Genomic DNA, 21,222 nt, shown 5'->3' with positions numbered 1-21,222 from the left:
AAATAAGAAAATGTATGACTATAGATAAATAATCTCATAGCGCTTACATGTTATTGTTGCTTTCTATGGCTATCTGAAAACAATTCTGAGGAAACCAGAAGTGTGTAAAAGCCCAATGATTACACAGGGTGCTCCTGGTTACAACATATCCTTTAGAACTTGCTGTACATTACAAAGTTTGTAACCCAGTTTACCGAAAGTGGTAGGCCTAAACAGCTTACTCATTGACTCACTGTATCTGGGAGAGATTTAGTGATCATTTTAAATACTCTATTGCTAAATTAATATCCTCAAGAGTATGTTTACATAAAGCTAACTACACACACAATTTAAAAATGTTCCTTCTTTTACACCAAATTTAAATATATTCATTAGGGTAGATTTAATAAAATAAAAATAAAAGTAGGCCTATTCATGTAAAAATGCTGATTTAGACTTGTTATTAACTTTTTTTTCAAGAAAATAACATTTTATATGTTTGAGATTGATCTTGGGGTTATGCATTATATTAAAACATATTGCAATAATTACATAAATTACACTACATTTTTGTCAAAATAGTCTTTTGAGAAAATAATTCGTGTGTGTGTGTGTGTGTGTGTGTCTCTATCTTGGTAGGTTAAATTCCCTTCATTACTCTATTTTTTCACAATTCCCAGATTCACTATGCTCTTCTTACCTACACACTTTTAAGGTTTATTTTTAAATGAATGTATATGATTCTGAAAGAATTTTAGATTTCATTTGGAATTACATCTGATTTATAAATTAATATTGAAGGAAATGGTATTTTTGTAACACCTGGCATCTATCCTGGAATTTGTTTTATAAAAAAAACAAAAAAACCTTGAATCTTCTTTATCTATTTTACTTATACTTGTTAAATTATACATAATCATAGGAAAGCTATGAGCTCAATGAAAGAGGAAATAAGTGTTTTAATGTCTGCATTATTTCTATATCACTACATAAAGGGATTTGTGCTGGGTCCATATAATTTTTCCAAATGTTACAATAGTCACTTATAAAGAAACCTTCTATGCATGCAGTACCACCTCATCACCCAGCAGACAGTACAGCAGAAGATCTCATAAATTTCACAGGCTGAATAATATCATAATACAATTAATAAAAAAACAACAGTATGATCATGACTATGTAAGCTAACTTTACAGTAAAAATTTTATTTGAAACTACTATTTAATAATAAAGTGAGCAAGGCCCAACCAGTTTGGCTCAGGGCATAGAGCGTCGGCCTGTGGACGAAAGGGTCCCAGATTCTATTCCGGTCAAGGGCATGTACCTTGGTCGCGGGCACATCCCCATTGGGGGGTGTGCAGGAGGCAGCTGACAGATGTGTCTAGCTCTCTATCCCTCTCTATTCCTTTCTGTAAAAAATCAATAAAATATATTTTAAAAAATAAAAATTAATAAATAAATAAAGTGAGCGAGGATTTTCTATAGACACTTTGTATCTTGTATTTCTGAAGAGTGCTTAACCAGAGGAAAGTGATAGTGGAGAATCACACTTTTCACAAAGTAAAACAGAAAATGAATCATTGCCCCTAGCACAATATAACTTTGGGTCTTTAATTTTCCATGAATTAAAGAATCACTGTCATTCTTACCCAGGTCATATGTGGAAATTAACCCTTTCATAAAATTAATCATGTAGAAATTAACTTAATGTTTTCTGGGGGAATACGACATGTTATTTAATAATCTTTTAAATTACAGGAAGTTTCAGTGGTCAAGAATCTGGAATCTCTAACATCTCAGTCTGTGCCAACTACACGAGGACCAGGTCATGATGAGACAGACACCTTGTTATCCACTAAACCTAACCATCCATTCACCTTCCGGAAATGTACACTTAGAATAACAAGTTTCAGGTTTTTCTTTACTACTTTTATAACCAGAAATACAATTTCTCCTAGATTGTGCTACTAAGAGGTTCAGATAAGAGAATCTGTAAAACATACAGCAATTTTATGTCCTATGAAGTGAAAAATTATCTATCATTTTTCAGGTTCATGCACCAAGAATTATCCCAGCCAACATGCTGAGGATTTTATGACACAGTTAAAAACGTTTGAGTTGGATGATATGGAATCTCAAAGTAATTCATTTTACTCCAATACATATTTGTCAAAGAAGCATATGAGTCACTACTGTTTTTTATATCTCACTTAGGAAAGAGAAATTGCACACATCAGCTTGCCTAACCTAAATCCTGCTCACAGAGCTTGCTCTTGGAGCTGTGGGAGGAAGAGAATGAGCATGGAGCAATAGTAATGCTACATCATCTATATATAAAAGGCTAATATGCAAATTGTCCCTACAGGAGTTCAACCAGGAGACTGGGAGTTTGATTGCTTACTATGACGTGCACTGACCACCAGGGGGTGGCGCAGAATGAAGGAAGGCCAGCAGCTGGGGAAGAAAGGCCCCAGCCATAAGGAAGGCACTGGCTAGCATCCAGTAGGCCCCAATCACAGGCCAGGCCTGGTGAATTTCATGCACCAGGCCTCTAGTTCTTAATAAAAGCCTACCAAATTATTGATCTCCACTAAAACATTAGCATAGCTGAGATTTACTCAGTGCTTACAGTGGGCCAGGTGCTATACTAAGCACATTTATAGGATAACCCCATTCAATTCTCACAATAACTTCATGAGATAACTACTGTTAATATATGTATTTTTTCATAAGAGAATAAAGGGTTTCCCAGAAGTTGATGGTAAGTATCCAAGTTATGCAGCTGTCATTGCAAAGCCAATGTCAACTCAGGCATTAGGACTCTTCTACATACCAACTCACAGGGGCAGTATAAAAAGTAGCTCTTGTCCCGGCCAATGAGCTCAGTGGTTAGAGTGTCAGCCTGTGCCCCGATGGGTGGTGGGTTCAATTCTCCAGTAAAGGGTATATTCCTGGGATGCAAGTTTGATCCTTGTCCCAACTGGAGGACATGTGGAAGACAAACAATAAATGTGTCTCTCTCACATCAATGTTTCTCTTTCTCCCTCCCTCCCTCCCTCTTTTTCACCCTCCCTTTCACTCTTTCTAAAAATCAATGGAAAAAAATATCCTCATTTTGTTTGTTAACCAAAAAAATAAACAAAACAAAACAAAAAAAAAGTGGCTCCAAAATTCTTTGCTATCTGGTCTACATGAAGGGGGTTTCTGTCCTTTCACCTTTACTCAGGCTTTGTGACTGACAAACAGAACTCATCTAAGGTGAGGCCGGCCTGTCAGGAATTCACAACTCAAAGCACCAGCCAGATGCACTGTCAGGATTTTTACCTTCATGGCCCCATGATGATGCAAGCAGATGACAAAAATACACAGAGACCTTGGGTACACAGCCTAAGATGTGCAAGACACAGATGGCCTGCCCCAGATTGGGAATTCCAGTGAAACCCACAATGCCATGGCAGGGAATCACTGAGGATGCATGTGCCCTATAAGAGCTATCCCCACTGTTACTCCACACTCCAGCTACCTCTGCCTCACCTGCCTCTTCTGATCCCTGTTCCCACTTTCACCTTTTCTGAGGTTTCCACTCACTGGTTGGGGAGCTGTCCCAAGCTGTACATATTCTTGCAAAGGAGTTCCTTCTGCCCTCTCCACCCCCTATCTAATGATCTACTCTTACCCCTCCACTATCTTTTTGGCTTAAACATCTCTTTGCATATCTACCATAGGAGACCAAACTAAAATGCAGTAAGGGACCAACTAGGTAACATTTATGGGAGAAGTAACAACACCTAACAATAGGGAGTGGTGGGGCTGTTAGCAAGTTTATTTAACAATCTTAAATGTCTAGTTAAAACACTGTCAAAACAAAATGAGCCAGGAGAAATGGAAGTGCAATAAAGGGCTTCATTTTGAGCCATTCATACACCTTGCACTTCTGGCTCAGATCTATTCCTGGTACTACTCAGTACAACATCCCTGGTTCTGAAGTCATTACAATGAGAATAGGTGGGGGGATCAAGCTGGCCTCATCAGCAATCACTCAATTATTGGCAACAACCAGAAAAATCCTTTCTGCCTTGATGTACTGAAGGCAGAATAATCTTTTTTTTAAAATATATTTTATTGATTTTTTTACAGAGAGGAAGGGAGAGAGATAGAGAGCCAGAAACGTCAATGAGAGAGAAACATCGACCAGCTGCCTCCTGCACACACCCCACCGGGGATGTGCCCGCAACCAATGTACATGGCCCTGATCAGAATCGAACCTGGGACCTTTCAGTCCACAGACCGACGCTCTATCCACTGAGCCAAACCGGCTTCAGCTGAAGGCAGAATGATCTTTAAAATACTTTTATTCATAATAACACTGATATATTGATGTGGAAGTTATGACTAAAAGAACCAGACAGTTATAAGACACACATAAAAGCGATTATTTTACCTGATTTTTTTTTTTCATTTACAAAATGTTAGAGCATCCTTAAATTTTCAAAACAAATAAAACAAAACAAAATAATAAATTACAACTGAAGACATGCCATTTGCCAATGAGATTTTTCTTTTTATGAAAGATCAAAACCAACTTACCTTCTCAAGCTGATTTGAAAAGCTGACTTATTAGAAATAATATTATGCAATAAAGAGGGAATATGCTAACTGATCCTCACACCATCTCAAAGATGGCAGTGCCCACAGCCAATAATGAGGGAATATGCTAATTGATTGTCATGCCCTCAAAGATGGAGGTGCCCACAGCCACAAGATGGAGGTGCCCAATTTCCTCAGCCCTACTGGGATAGCAGGCGTGTGGCAAGGCCGTGCCTGCAGGCCCAGCTGCTCCGTGTACCTGCCACTGGAGTCCCCCAGTCCCCTCAGTTCTCCAGTTTCCCAGGGCCTGCCCAAGGCACAGGTAAGCCTTCGATAATGACTGCCCAGCTTCCCAGGTTCACCTGAGACTCAGGTAACCAGGGCCAGCTAAGGCTTGCACTGCCAGCAGTGGCAGCAGCAGAGGTGTGATGGGAGCATTGTCTCCCCCTGATGGGCAGGTCACCTCCAGCCCCTGAGGGCTCCCAGACTGTGAGAGGGGGCAGGCCAGGCTGAGGGAACCCCCTCCAGTGCATTAATTTTCATGTACCGGGCCTCTAAGAAAGGACATAAAATTAAAATGTTCCAGACCCTCAAGATTCCATAAACAACTTAAAAGGAAAATGAAGAATTGAAGAAAATGTTGCCACAAAGAGTTAATATTCTTAGAATATAAATGACTAATGTAATTAGGAAGCTAAAAGATACACACCTCCATAGAATAATGGACAAAGGCTATGAGCAAGTAATTTAGAAAGAGAAAATGGTTATGGCTTTCAAAAACTATGAAATAACACCTATCAAATTATCCAGCATTAAAAAAGTTACAGTATCTGATGTCCCACATATGAAGAAGTGAACAACTTCATATACTACTGGTGGAAAAACAAATTGATTCAACCTTTTCACAACTAATTGGCTCACTGCTATGGAAAATTTTTTAAGGATTTTGATTTTTTTAAAAACATTAAGTCCACTTTGAAGGATTGTAACAAAAATCAATATTGGTATACTTATACTCAAAGATTTGACTTTAAGTATTTTCATCGTTGATAAATGAACAAATATTTGAAAAATCTAGTAACAAAAATTACATAATACAGTTCCATTGGGGTGAAAAAAAAAATACTTATCTGTATATAATAGAAGGAAAAAAATACCTGTAGGTATATACAGCAAAGAGGCTATTCTTGAATGATACAATTTTATATTATTTTATTATTTTATCTGATAATGTAAGGGGACTATTTTTTCTTTAATAACCATGTGCTATGCTATTAGATGTTTTATTAAATGCAAAAAAATATGTTTTCATTTCTTAAAAATAAATGCTTCTAGGAGAAATATATAGAAGTGATATACTTATTTGATATGGAAAGTTATTCATGATATGTTGATTTTCTCTAAAATAATGCCATTAAAGAACATAAATGTACATTCATGGAAAGAACACTAAAGTAATAAAAAATAAAATAAAGTGTACTCATGTCTAAATGATGGGATGGTGAAAGGTGTTTATTGTCTTTTTCTTCTTATTTTCACTATCTAACTTCTCTATCAGAATGTTTATTATTTCTAGGAAGATGTATTTTAAATCCAGCTTCCATGCATTAAAACTATACTTAATAGCTTCCTGAAAGTGCTAGAATAAAATCAGTCTACCCCATGATCTAATGTTAAGGGGAAAAACTGCCTTAATTTCATCCAAGTATAAGAGACATATAGGCATAGGAAGAAATAAAACAAAATAATCAGATACACTTTGGATGGTGACTCTTCAAGCAGTTTTGTGAGTGTGGTTTTTCCTTTATGAATTTTCCCAAATTCACTACAATGAATATATTATATTTTATAATCAGGGGAAAGCATGTTAATATGCCCCAAGTGACAAAACAGTTTTCAAACAGATAGTTATCTAATGGTTGGTATGTTTCATATAAACACTGAACAACACTAGTCAGTGTGTCAATTGACTACACACACTGCGCTTTGTAATTATCCTACAAAAACTATATTAAATACACATCAGTTGACTTTGAGTAGGTATGTCAATACATTTTCCCCCAATTAGAGTTGTGACAAATGCTTTAGTTTAAGAGCTCCTCCCTAGGTAAATATGAACACACCAAAATGGGAGTGAATTTGCCTGCACAAGGGGCAAGGCGTTGAGAGATAAGGTTTTGCTCCACCCTCACCAACCTGCCCTTCTGGAAAGAGTTTCCAGGAAAACAGGAAGTGAAGCTAAGATAAGACAAACTGCTTCATTCCTGCCTTGCCATCTTCAGATCCTCCAGGTGTCATCTTCTCAGAGATGTCAAACATAACCAATATTATACACATCAGTAGAAGAGAAGGGGCCATTATGCAGTACTTCACATGAACTAAAGGAAAAGGGAATCATACCAGGCTGAGTCGCTGCAGGGGAGAATGGGTGTAGGCTGAGCCAGAGGACCTCTCGCTACAGTGGCCAGAGAGGAGGCCACTTGGTAAAGGTTCTCACCTCACTTCATCTCCCCATAATTGGGGGATCTTAGGAAAATGACTCAAGGCCTTGGTATCACTGTCTCTTCCTTCTTTTTTAAAAGCAGGATAAGGATAATATCCATTTCATAGGGCAATCGTGAGATGTGTGTGAAGTCCAGAGGTGGCCCACTGTGAGCATCCAAACCAGGCCGTCACCAATACCACTGATCGTGGTCCTGCTGTAGACACAGCTGTGAAAATGCACCCGACCCTGTACTTCAGCTTCACCGGCTGTACTTTGGGTGGCCCTTATTAAACAGGTATTGCCCCATCACCCATAAGTACTCACAGAGGTTACTGCTAGAAGAAATCTAGGTCCAAAGCATGCTTTCCATAATCTAAACATTTTCAGAAATGATTCATAAGATCACTTTCTATTGCAAAATAGAGTTTGTATGTAACACCATGATCATTATAATCACGTTCCAATTTTATCTGATAAAACTCTGGTCTTAACAGTCAACTTTTCAGGACTTTTCCCTCCAGTATTATGTCATCACTTCTGCTCAGGAAGGCCTCTCTATACAGAACATTCCATGTGACATCAGACCACAAAAGCTGAGTGAGCCACCTGAGCAGCGAAGGCCAGTTGTCCCCAGGTCATGGTTGTGGGGACCTGAACTCTGATCCTTCCACTGGTCATCACATGGTTGGTTGGGGCTGCACAGAATGAATACCAGGCACCCACACCTGTATAGCTGCTCAGAGGGATGGCTATGCCCTGAGGTCCCAGGTAGGCCTCCCCCCAGGACATGCAGAACTACACATGGAACAACCTCCTCAGAAACCCTGTCACCTGTCCCCACAGCTCCTGAGCCCTGCAGCCTGGGCCAGGGAGGCCACCTGGAAGCATATAGGGGAGGCGTCCCCACTTCATCAGGAACACCCATTGCCCTGCGCAGGTGGGAGGGAGACCAAGCTGAGGAGGGCTGGAACCCACAGGGCATCCCAGCTTTTAAGGCCTGCACCTGAGAGAGGAGCTCCCAAAACATCTGTCTTTGTAACCACCCAGACACATGCCCCTAAGAGTTATAGGCCTGGCCCCAGCTACCTGAAAACCAGGTGCACACTCACCTTTCAGGGTGTGGCCTTGGTGCCTGGAGCTCGCAGCCCACCTATTTGGTGGGAGCATCCCAGGCAGGCTTCTCCAGCTCCAGGGCCAGTGCCTCTGCTGGGAGCTCCATCTGCATCTCGGCCCAGTTTGGGTCTTGGACGCAGGCTTACTTCTGGGGCCTGGGTTTTGTGTCTTGTGCGCTGGTTCACCTCAGCATCTCAGGTTTTACCTCTCGGAGCCTGGTTTATGTCAGAGATCCATCTTTTACGTCTGTGCCTGGTTTTAAATCTAGGCTCTTGGTTTATGGCAGGATCCCAGATTTTACATCTGTGCTCTGGTTTTACATTAGGGCAATGGTCAGCAAACTTCAGCTTACGAGCCACATTTGGCTCTTTGGCCCCTTGAGTGTGGCTCTTCCACAAAATACCACAGCCTCGGCGACTCTCTTTTGAAGAAGTGGTTTTATAATTATAAGAAGTTGAAGTTTAAAAAAAATGGCCTTCAAAAGAAATTTCAACCGTTGTACTGTTGATATTTGGCTCTGTTGACTAATGAGTTTGCCAACCACTGTGTTAGGGGCTCAGGTTTGCTCCTGGATCCTGGGTTTTGCGGCTGCCATCACCTGTACGTGGCCTGGCTCTGGTGGTCCTCCGGGTCTGCTGTTGTGATCCCCCAAGGTTGTACGTATTTTCATGCTTTCAAAGCTCTGCCTGAGGGTCTGGGCTCCAGTCAGCCTGAATCTAGGCTCTAACAGTCCTACCCTTTAAGGGGACAGTGGGCCTTGGCACACCCTAAGCGCCTGGGAACCTCAAAATAAAGCAAGCTACTCGTTCAATCACAGATGTTTGAGAGCCAGCTAAGGGCTGGTGTCAGGATTGAATAATAAGGAAATGCCTAGACCACTCCTTCAAGATGGGGAGAGGGACTATTTCATCAAATGCATAGAAATCAACAGAGAAACTCGGAAAATGAAGAAAGGGGGCTGTGCTGAGGGGCAGAAAACACCAGCCATGCACATATCCTCTGTTTAAGCACAGACTCAGGCAGGCCCAGTTGCCTGTGCTGTCTTTTGGGCCCATGTACAGGTTAGACTTCAGAATCTTGCAACATTTGTATGCAAAAGTAGCATATTCTTTTTTAAAAATTTCTTTATTGATTAAGGTATCGCATATTTTTCCTCAATCCCCCATTCCAATCCCTTACCCCCCCCACTCATGCCCCCACTCCCCACTTGTTCTCAACCACTGGTTAGGCTTATATAATATGTATGCACATAAGTCCTTTGGTTTATCTCTTCCTTTTATCCCCATCCTCCCTTTGAGGTCCAACAGTCTTACCCATAGCTCCTTATCTCTGGGTCTGTTCTTATTCATCAGTCTATGTTGTACACGATTTCCCTTAGATGAGTGAGATCATGTCCTACTGGAAATATACTTATAAGAATAAAAAATGAAACAAGTAATAATCATTATGCTGAAAGGCATATGAATCAGTCTGTAGTGAGCATCTTTCTGGGCCACCAGTTCTTTTGAGACCCAATTTCAATGTCATACAGTTCCTTATGTGTACATGTCAGCATATTCTTTATTCCAGAAAGAATTGAGCAAAGAAGGCACATATAGAGCACTGTTAACATCTAGATTTAGGCTGACTGGAGCTCAGACCCATCTTTGAACATATAGAGCCAAGTGTTTCTTCCTAATGAGGTAATTTATACTCCTGTATTCTGAGGAGGATTAAATCTTTCACCTGGGTTCTTTTCCTGTAAAAAGAAGGGAGGAGGAAGGGTTTTGGCTGAAACTCCCCTCCAGATGTGAATGTGTGCAGCAGACACACCCCTAGAATTAGTTTTCCTTCTGTCAACCCAAAAAACAAGATAGATATTCCTCCAGGGGTTCTGGTGTTTCCTTCTAGGAAGGAAACTCATACAATATCATTAAAATTCAGTTCCAGCTCAGACAAGTTAATGTCTGTTCACTCCCATCAATGACAACTATAAAATCTGAAGATAATCAAGAGACAAAGTGAAGTGGGGAAGGAGAAAGGTGGGCTGTTTAGGGACCCAAAGATTGGAGAACAACACAGAGGCCGATTATTGACACCCCAAGAGCCAGAGCCCCGCTCTCCACCTGGAGACATGGGCGTCCTTGGGGCTTTGGCAAAGGGGGAACCCACCCACGGACCAACCCCAGAACTCAGGTCCTTTCCACATCTCAGGGGCTCCAATAGGATTCACAGGAATTTCAGAGGCACAAAGCAAACAAGAATTGCTTGACAAAAGGTGCTGGTAATAAATGGCCATTGGAACCAACAGCCCACCTACTAAAATGCAAGATTGAAATGGGATTCATGATAGGCAAAATTTCAGGAAGCAATAAAAAGGTCACCTGTTGTGGAACAGGAAAATTATAACTTACATGAGTAAAGACTGATGCCAATATAGAAATGAAATTAGATGCTGGAATTATCAATAAGAATTTGAAAGCAGACATCATAAGTGCTACAGCAAACAATTACAAATTATATCAAAACAAATTATTAAAAATAGAAAATTTCAGCAAAGAACTAGATATTATAGAAAAGAACCAAATGGAAATTATAGAATGAAAAATGCAATAACTGAAACAACTCACTGGGTGTGCTTAATTAGTAGAGTGCTTTTGTGAGTTCAGCTCAAAGCCTTTGGCATAGTCAACACCATTGGCAAACCAGATTCATACTCAATGCCAATTGAAGGTCAGCACTCAGGACCCTCAAAAAAACAAACAAACAAACAAAAAAACACAGAAAACTATCAGAACCATTTAGCCTTGCAACTAAATCGCCAATAAATTCATTCTCAAAAAATGTCCCTCAAAACCCAAGTGCAATCTCCCTTTAAATCTGTGTATTCATTCATTCTTTCCTCGTTATTATGCTCATCTCTTATGTGTTAAGAATTATGTCTCACATGTAAGGACTGCAGTGAGCAAAATGGTCTTGGCACTCCTTGAGTGCTGACCTTCAATTGGCATTGAGTATTTCCCATTTCAAAATACCCTCAAGCAGAGCACCTGTCCCACCTTTACATTTTCAAACCAAATTTCTTAACAGTTAGAAACACAGCTTCTTCTAACCTTCCTGTAGGGGTTCAGTGACCTGAGACATTACTAGACAAAGTAGAGAAATAAATGTATGATGAGAATAGAAACTAAGTCGCACATTGATCAAAATGTATTTCTAATTTTTCCTATCTTTCTGGAATTACAAAATTCCTACAAATCAATTTCCAAGTGGATAGAGCAGGGATGAAGTGACTGGGGTCCCAATGATTCCTGGAAGTGTGAACATGTTCTCTCATCCTGGGCACATACACAGTCTGAATGGGAAAACCACCTTCTATAGTCAAGAACTGATAGCCTACCATCTTTTCATACCTACCTTATATTTAATCTTATTATACAAAACTCAGAAACTGAGGTCCTGAGATCCATTACGCATTTAATTCTAGAATTGGGACACCGAATACCAGTGAGTTCTGCCACTTTGGTTGTCTGGAATCCCCTCTCCTTCCACATCCCATGACAAGAAGAAGGAGGGTTGCTGGTACAACCACTATGGAAAACATTATGGAGGTGTCTCAAAAAATTAAGAATAGTTACCTTATTACCCAACAACCCTTCTTCTTGGTATCTAACTGGAATTTTTAAAAAATATTTATTTATAAAGATAAATGTACTACTGTGTTCATTGCAGCATTATTCATGGTGGCCAGGACATGGAAAGAACCAAAGTGCCTTCAATAGATGATTAGATAAAGAAACTGTGATACATATTATAGTCGGCAAACTCATTAGTCAACAGAGCCAAATATCAAAAGATTGAAATTTCTTTTGAGAGACAAATTTTTTAAACTTAAACTTCTTCTAATGCCACTTTTTCAAAATAGACTAGCCCAGGCCATGGTATTTTGTGGAAGAGCCACACTCAAGGAGCCAAACAGCCACATGTGGCTCACAAGCAGCAGTTTGAGTATCACTGCCCTAGACTGAATGGCAGAACAACTGAACAACTGGTCACTCTGAACTACGCTGGCCACCCAGGGGTGCACATGGAACATGGGCTCCAGACAAAGGCAGGACACTAGACACTGTCATGGGGTGAGCTCCTGCCTAGCACTCACACCTGCTTCCAGTGTGGGCTCTACTCACACTTGCTGCCAGCAGTGGAGCCACCACTTGCACCAGCAGCCAGGGCCAGCAGTGAGTGCAAGTGGTGGACTGCCAGCCCCGGACTTCTCCACCTCCCCCTCCTTCTGAGGCAATTGGGGCCAGCAGCCTCCTCTCACACCCACTGCCATCAGTGGCCTGCTTGCACCCGCTGCCAGACACCCACTTCCAGTGTGAACACCCAATGCCTGGCACCCAATCACTCCACACCTTCAGTGGGTAAGAGTGGGTCAGTGCTGTCAGTTCAGTGGCGGGAATAGGGCTGCTGGCAAAGAGGGGACCTGGGGCCACAGCAGGAGGGTCAGGCAGGGATATGGAGAATGGGCTGAAACCCACCCTTGTGCCCACAGCAGCCTCAGCCTCATAGCCCACAGTTCCTTTCAAGGAGCACGAATTTGTGCACTGGGCCCCTAGTATATTATGGGATACTACTCAGCCATAATAAAAGATGAAATAATGCTATTTTTAACCACATAGATGGGTGTTGAGAATATAATGATGCTAAGCAAAAAAAAAAAAAAAAGTCAGATAGAAAAAGTCAAGAACATATGATTTTATTCATTACGCAGTATATAAAACTGAAAGCAACAAACAAGCAATACAAATAAAAACATATAAACATGGATAACAGTATGGTGAATACCAGAGGGAAAGTCGGGATGGGGAAGTAAAGGGCGAAGGAGTCAAATATATGGTAACAGACGGGGATTTGACTTTGGGAGTTAACTACACACTGCAATATAGGATGATGTACTATAGAATTGTACACCTGTAAACTATATAATTCTGTTCTCCAGTGCCACCCCAACAAATTTATTTTAGAAAACGAGGAGGGTGTGAGGAGCTTCTAATGAAGACTAACCCTAACTCTAGCCCTATTTCTTAGTGTTTAGAATAGGGGTGTCGAACTCATTCAGAGAAGGGGCCAAAATCTAAAATCCAGCCTAAATCGAGGGCCGAATGGTTTACTGAACAGTCATAAACTGTCATTGTGATGGAAACGCAGCGGAGTGCAGTGATGACAGCGTGGTGTGGGCCACATTGCAAGGCCTGGCGGGACGGATTTGGCCCGCGGGCCTTGTGTTTGACACATGTGGTTTAGAAGTATTGTATATTTGATGAAAAGAGCATTCTACATGGACTCAAAGATAATAAAAAGTTAAAATGAGGACTCTAGACTAGAAGACCTTAAAGGTTTCTCTCCCATACATAGTCAAAGATGCCTCAGGCAGACATCTAAGGAACATCACTCTGTAAAGCCTCTTCCTTTCAGCATGACAGTGCATCTTGGAGTTCTCTTGTTGAGAACTATGTCTTCTCCTTGATGCTAATACTGTATCGTGCACTGTGAGCTCCTTGCACTTGGGAGAGGCTCCTTTCCTTAGAAAACCAAATTGATGCAGTTATTCAGAGAGAGACAGCAGCCAGCCAGCCACTTAGACCTGCCTGGGCTCTTTCAAAACACAGCAGTCCCTCCTTACGCACAATTTCAGTAACCTTTGCTTAATCTCAATCTGAAAATATTAAATGGAAAATTCCAGAAATAAACAATTTGTAAGTTTAAACTGCTTGCTGAAATTTCTCACTGGGATATGAATCATCCCTCGGTCCAGCATATCACACTATACACACTTCCTTCCCCCACCCCCAACTCTATTAGTCACTTAGAAGGTATCTCAGTGGCCACATTAGCTTTCATAGTATCACAGTGCTTGTTGCAAGTCACCCTTATTTTACTTAGCAATGGCCTAAAAGCCATACTCATAACTTTTATTACAGTGTATTGTTATAATTATTCTATTTTATGTTACTGTTGTTAATCTTTTCCTGTGCTTAATTTGTAAGTTTAACTTTATTGTGTATGTATAGAAAAAAAACAACACAAAACATAGTATATACAGGGTTCAGTACTATCTGCAATATTAGGCATCTGCTGGTGGAGGGGGGGGGGTGTCTTGCAGTGTACCTCCTTAAGATAGAGGGGATGGCTCACATGGGACTAAACTCAGATCGCCAAGAGAACTCATCAGATTTCAAGGCCAAAACACTAACTGACAATGAGAACATGTATGTTTCTAGGGAGTCTTCTGGCTTTGTCAGCCTCCTTTTGGAACCATACACGGTGGCTAAATCCCTGATAGAAGTAATTTGGGTGTTGAGAGCTCTGGATCCTGCCCAAAGAATGTTTCTATCTCAACAGAATAAGTAATATTTATTATACTGGGCATAATCTAATACTCAATTACACAATTTATCCTGTTGTTCCAAGAACTCATTCCTAATGAAGGAAGACCAGAATGTTTATGTAATTTTGTGCTACATTACATAATGTTTGCTAATTATCTTGTAAGTTTTAGTACTGTTTATTCCACTACATTGTGATAATTCCATATGATTCTTTAATATCATCACCAATCAGAGTCTATCAGAGTGCACAGCATACAGTAAGCATTCAGCAAAATCCTGATAACTGTTTTTGCAAGGTGAGTCCTGTTTCCATTGGGAACTGGTTTCTTCAGGGCTCATTATTGTGAACTGCACTGAGCAGTCTTGAAGATGGTAAAATGAAGAAATGCGAGCTAAAAAGACAGAACAAATCTGGAGGTCATAGAATAAATTGAGAAGAACCTCAAAATTCATTAACACAACAAAAGAATTGTAAAGAGTAAGATGTCAAAAGAAATTAAAGGTAAGAAGGATGGAAAGAGGAATAGAGGAGGGCCAAATGAACAAAACAAAAATTCAAATAAAATGATTATATTTTATAATAGTAAGTGACTGGAAATAGTAGTACATAGAGAATTTAGAAGGAGGAAGGAACATAACTCAGTATAATAAAGAGAAGATAATGACAATGTCCTGAATGTGGATCTGGGAATGATATCAGATGAGGTACAACCAGCCATCTTAATGTTCTCTAATATGAAATGGAGTGGGCAGTTGCAATGACAGTCTCTGCTTCAGCATCTCTTTAAGAGAGGTTTCATATAATAGTATGAGGCCAGAACACATGCCAACTAATGGACATGGAACAGTATCTCTCTCCCACAGGAGAAAATAATCTGGAAATGTGCATCAATGTGGTCACTCACTTGTCTAGACAAAATGGTTTCTGCATCAGAATTCATCACCATATTCCATAAGTATCTTTACAACATGTTTTCAAACAGAATTATTTATAGCTACTACTAGTATATCTTATTCTTGCTAAAGTCAGCAGTAATTTCTTTGTTGCAAAATACAACAGAAAAATTTTATCATATTTGCTGGTTTTCTCTGCCAATTTAGATACTGCTAACCAGTTTCTCTATTCTGAAAATTTCTATATTTAGTTTTCCATATATTCATTTTCTCCTGAGTTTTACTTTTCCTCTTTGGTTTCATTCATTCTTGGCATCCCTTTCTTCTGCTCACACCTTAAGGGTTAGAGTTACCTTGGTGATATCTCATTTTCTCTGGGTGACCTTGCTCTGGATTAGATTGATGGATTCAATGTCAATATATTTTACCTTTTCCTATCATTTTCTGCATATTTGTATTTTTTTGAATTGTTATTCAGGCTAATGTAAATAACTATTTGACATTTTGAAAGTATAACAATATCATATCAGAGGCAGGATTTATGTAAGAAGACAGAAGGATGAAACAATGACAATACCTTACATAATATGTTTATCAATAAGGCTGATTGAATGAACAGTGCTAGGAGAGCCATAAATTACTTTCAGTGAATAGAGAGGAAGGGCAATTTTCCCATTAAAGAAATCATCCCAAAACAGTGACTGGGTGCTTATCAGATCTGTGGTAAGTGTTGGTGATGAATAAAGCTTTGTCTTTTACCTCTAGCACTGAATGTGTAACATTTTTTTTTATCTTGCCATACCAAAACAATTCCAGACTTTGAATAAAGCTCCTCATTAAATTGCGATATAAAAATATTGAGCTTTACTCCTAAAAATATAGGAATCAATACTCATCTTTATAATCCATCAGAAGATTATCAGGCAGTCAAGGACTTGTGCTCTTTCATTTATTCATGGTTTCATTCACAGAAAGACACATGCCTTCATTACTTACATGCCTGAGAGCTAGCCGCACCCCATCATTCTCTTTGTATATTTAAAGTTGCATCTTTTGTCACTCATTAGAACCAATATTCTCACTTGACTAAGATTTTATGAGCTGCAAAATTCTTAACCTTTAAAGAAAAGTTAAATTATTTTCCAGAATTCTTCATTTCTTTTGACAGTCTTGTCAATATATATATACAGAACATATAATTTTTACTCTCATTGCATCTGGAACAGATAATGGGGTGAGAGAGAAAGGAAGACATCCCTCCTCTCATTTCTCATAAGCAGGGTTCCTTGTGTCAATCACCGTGAAACAGAGCAGGAACAAAGGGCAAAATGACAAGCACCTAACAGACAAGAGTGCTTGAATGTCATCATAAATAAGACCTTAATACCAACCTCAGAAAGGTGTGCTACACCCCTCCCACAAACAACCCTTGCTTAAAAAACTATTAGAATCAGAAACTAGCCTAGTAATTAGTACAATGTCAGTACCATTCTCAGCTGGATACCCAAGAGAGGAAAAAAAAAAAAAAAAAAAAAAAAAAAAAGCAGTCTCAGGAAATCATTTACAGGTGAAAAAAAATACAATATAAAACTGATGAGGAAAATATTTACCTTCAAAATATAATGGCAATTGGAAATAGTCTAAATGCCCATCAACATGAAGATGTTAACATAAATTAGATATATCTATTTGTCTAGTCAAAATTCCAATGTATGTGGAGGTGAGAGGGGGTGAGGGTACCCTTCTCTCCCCCCCCTCCCTCCTTCTACACACAGACACACCAGCTACCTCAATTCCAACACTATCTACTTGGAGATAGCAGCAGATGCCACAGGTTAAGAACTCAGTTGCACCCACTTCAGAAGCCACTGCAGGTCCAGGTTGTTATCTGTGCTTCTGACCAATAGATTAAAGGTTTCTAAGACTTGTCTTCCTAAGGTTCAATGCATTGCTCACAGAACTCAAAGAAATATTTTACTGACTGGATTACGAGTTGGTTATAAAAGAATACGATTTAAGAACAGCCATGTGGAGAAGATGCAGAGAGCGAAGTATACAGAAAGGGCAGGATACTTCCAGGCTCTTCTACAGGTGAGCACTCTCTTCAGCTCTTCAAGTGTTCACCAATTTGGGATCTTTCCAAACTCCATCCTCTTCAGTTTTTATGGAGGTTTCATTACAAAGGCATCCAGGGATGGATTCCAGGGGTGGAGGGCCCAGAGTCCAGCTTCCTGGCAAAAGGAGGGTGTCTTGCCCTTAGAACAATATTCAGAACCTGTGAATTGGCCATTGGTGATAACATAACTTAAAGCCCCACTCCCCACTCTAGAGGTCTGGGTGTGAGACTGAAAATGTCAATCCTCTGATCTCAGGATTGGCTCCATGGCAACCACCTCCTTTCCAAAAGTCACCTTGTTCACATAACAAAAGAAACTCTTATCTCCCTTACCACTTAGGAAATTCCAAGAGTGTTAGGAGCTCTTTGCCAGAAAAGGGGAGAAAGACCAAAAACATACCTATTTCTTTTTATAGATCTCATATCACAATATACAATCAGTAGCATAGCAAGTCAATCATAAAAATGGTCATGTAGGTCATACCCATTGATTTGAGAAGATATTCATGATTTTTATGAGAAAGAATCAGGTTTTATACATACTTACTTTATTAAGTAAAACCATGAGGAAAGGAAAAAGAAAGGAGAGTGAGAAGTAGGCAGAAATAGGGTTAATGCTAGATGGCGAGTTGTTTTCCATATTTCCCTTTATTTTATCCACTACCTAATATTTAGAGTGAATATATATTCTGTAACTAGTAAAAAATATTTGAACATGTATAACTTACACAATGAAATGCAGAGGCTCTGGAAGCTGTGGGAAGGTTCTGGACAGGGCCTGCAGGCCCAGGTCCCACTTCTGGTTCTTCCCATAGAATATTTAGGAAAGCCAATTCCAGTTAACCACCCGAGCCTAAATCTCCCACCTTAAAAATGAAGAGGTTTTGAAATTCACTAATGGCTATAAAATTTGAATTAATAGATTTCCTAAACCTCTACATCTCATTAAATTAACTATCCAAACACACTGACAACTGCTCAAATGTGAAAGATGAGCCAAAACCGGTTTGGCTCAGTGGTAGAGTGTCAGTCTGCGGACTGAAGAGTCCCAGGTTCGATTCTGGTCAAGGACATGTACATTGGTTGCGGGTACATCCCCGCAACCAATTGCGGGATGTGCCTGTAACCAATGGGACCTAGGGACTAGGGACTTAGGAATTGAGGGCTTTGGGTATTTGGCAGGTGCTGATTGGTGGTTGAATGCACAGTCCATATTAAAAAAAAAAAAAAAAAAAAAAAAAAAAAAAGTGAAAGATGAAACAGAGGGCCAGAGAACCAGGACACAGGTTTTATTAGAGGAGAAGACCCCTGCTGGGCTACCTTCCAAAGGGAGAAAGAGCACACATGCTGGAAGTGAACAAGCCTTTTGAGGGGAGGAAAAGGAAGAAACAGGGCCTAGGGCACCCAGCACACACTGATTGGTGGTTTCATGTAAGGCACATGATTAGGGACCTACGGACTTAGGAATTGGAGGCTTAGGGTATCTGGCAGGTGCTGAATGGTGACTGAATGCACAGTCCATATAAGGTGCCTTGTTAGGTGCTCAGGAATGTCTATGCTGCAGGTACAGGTTATGTCATACTCCATCCATCAGTTGTGGGAAAGGAGGATCTATCAAAATGCACCTTATAGTGAGCCAAGGTGACCAATGTTTTTGATAGGCCATAGCACTGTGGGTGGCTTCCAGCTGCTCCTGGTTGCCTGTGTGCCCTCCATGTACAGAAGCCATAAAAGGTCACCCTTGTCAGTCTGGACACAGAATATTCGATAATATATGATGCTGTTCATTTGGAGTTTCTCAATCTTCACTGAACTTGACTAAAATAAAGGCAGACATTTTTCATTTGGGAACAGATATCATGTTTTACTTGTGAGGAAACATCTGAGGACTCCGTCCACTCCTGACAATATTTGAGGTAATCGGCATAGCTGACACTCTCACTGCTGATCTAAGGACCCTAGAGTGAGCCACTGGAGTGAATACAGTACATGTTACCCAGTCTTGGAAGTGTAGTCGAAGTGTAGTCGTGTGTGTGGTCTACATGGAACCCTTTCTCGCTGAGGCAAAGGCATGGATGACAGAGTTCACAGGCCAGGGGTGGGGGGCTCAGAGCCCAGCATCCCTGCTGAAGGAGGGTGCCTGCTCTTAGAACAATAGTCAGAACCTGTGGATGCCTTCACAGTGGGTGACGATGAAACCCCATGAAGCACGCGAAGGAAAAACTGCTATTTGAGCTGGAGGATGATGGGTAAAAGGGCACTCAGAGGAGCCAGCTGGGTGAGCAGGATGAATGGGTGTGAAGAGTGTTGGCCAGGGTTCAGCCAGGGGGCATGAAAGGGGTAATCTGGGCATGAAGGCTTGAGAACAGAGTGAGGTTGTAATACCAGGTAGGATGACTCATCCCATACCCTTGTGTGCCTGTGAGCAGTCCAAAAACAGGTTCTAGAACTTCCAGAAGACAAAAGTATTACTTTGCCTTCCTCCCACCCCCAAAATTTTCTCAGTTTTGCTGTTCACATCACTGTGTGGGAAAAGACGAAACTTTCTTCTACCTGTAAGTTTTGATCGAGCAATTAAATTGATACTTCTCTCCCTGGAATTGGCTTTTCAGGTCATTTCACTATGGACATTCCCTTTGCTGAAACCACATTTCACTTGTGGTGATCACATTTCATTATCTCCCATCTGGATATGCATAAAGAAGTCTCTGCCCAGAAAAAATCCCACCAAAATTCCTTTAAAAGGCTCCCTTCACTGGGTGTTGGTCTCAGATGATTGAATACATTCATAATCCCTCGCCATTCTGGCCTCCTGTGTTCCTCCTTGGGCGACTTTACTTTTCATGTTCTTCAGCTGGTATAAAAATTGGATGTATGTAAGACAGGTTAACAAGAGAACATGACCAAATTTAATTACATATGGGAACCGCACATGTAGAGTCAGAGACTCCACAGACAGAAAAGGAAAAGGAGGCACAAGTGATATTTTGAGCTAAGGATGAGGTAAGGAACCTGAAACTTCAGAGAGGAGAAAGAACACTGCAGGATGATAAGAAGATGTCCAATAACTAAAAGTTTTCCCAGCCCTACAGATAGGTCATAAAGAGTCATTTTGGTGATGACTCTTATTATTTATTAACAAACCCCCTAATTTAAGTTCTTTAAAGAAGAGATATGTTTCCTGTGAGCCCACAGGATGTTGATTGTCAGTAATCCCCATGCAAGAGTGGAATGTGTTGAAGGGGTTCATGGGGAGCCTATTCTGAACCCTTCATCTGACCTCCCCTCGGGGAAGGGTCTTGGGTGACTCACAGGCTCTCAGAGAATGGATGGTTATTATGGTACCCTTCATGCTGGTTTTCATTGTTGACGTTGCTGTTTTTATGATACTATGAAAGCCATAGAGAAAAGTTGACTGAGAAAAGATGGAGGAAATTAAGAGTCTTCCCCAAATAGGAATATCATTTTAATCAAGTTTAATTTTCAGAAGTGATATGTACTTTACTATATAAACTCAAAGCTCTCTTACATTTATTTTGAGAAAGCAATAAAAAGTATTCTCTTTCACTGAGGACCTTGGTAATACATGAACATGGGAGTTCTTTACAAGAGCAGAGCCGGAGGGCTGACCCTTAAATATAAGCGCCGTGCACACCAGGAGTGACGAGAATAGGGCT

The sequence above is a fragment of the Pipistrellus kuhlii genome, unplaced genomic scaffold (assembly GCF_014108245.1).
Source record: "Pipistrellus kuhlii isolate mPipKuh1 unplaced genomic scaffold, mPipKuh1.p scaffold_m20_p_1, whole genome shotgun sequence".
NCBI classification, from domain to species: Eukaryota; Metazoa; Chordata; class Mammalia; order Chiroptera; family Vespertilionidae; genus Pipistrellus; species Pipistrellus kuhlii.
Note: the sequence above shows the minus strand (reverse complement) of the source record.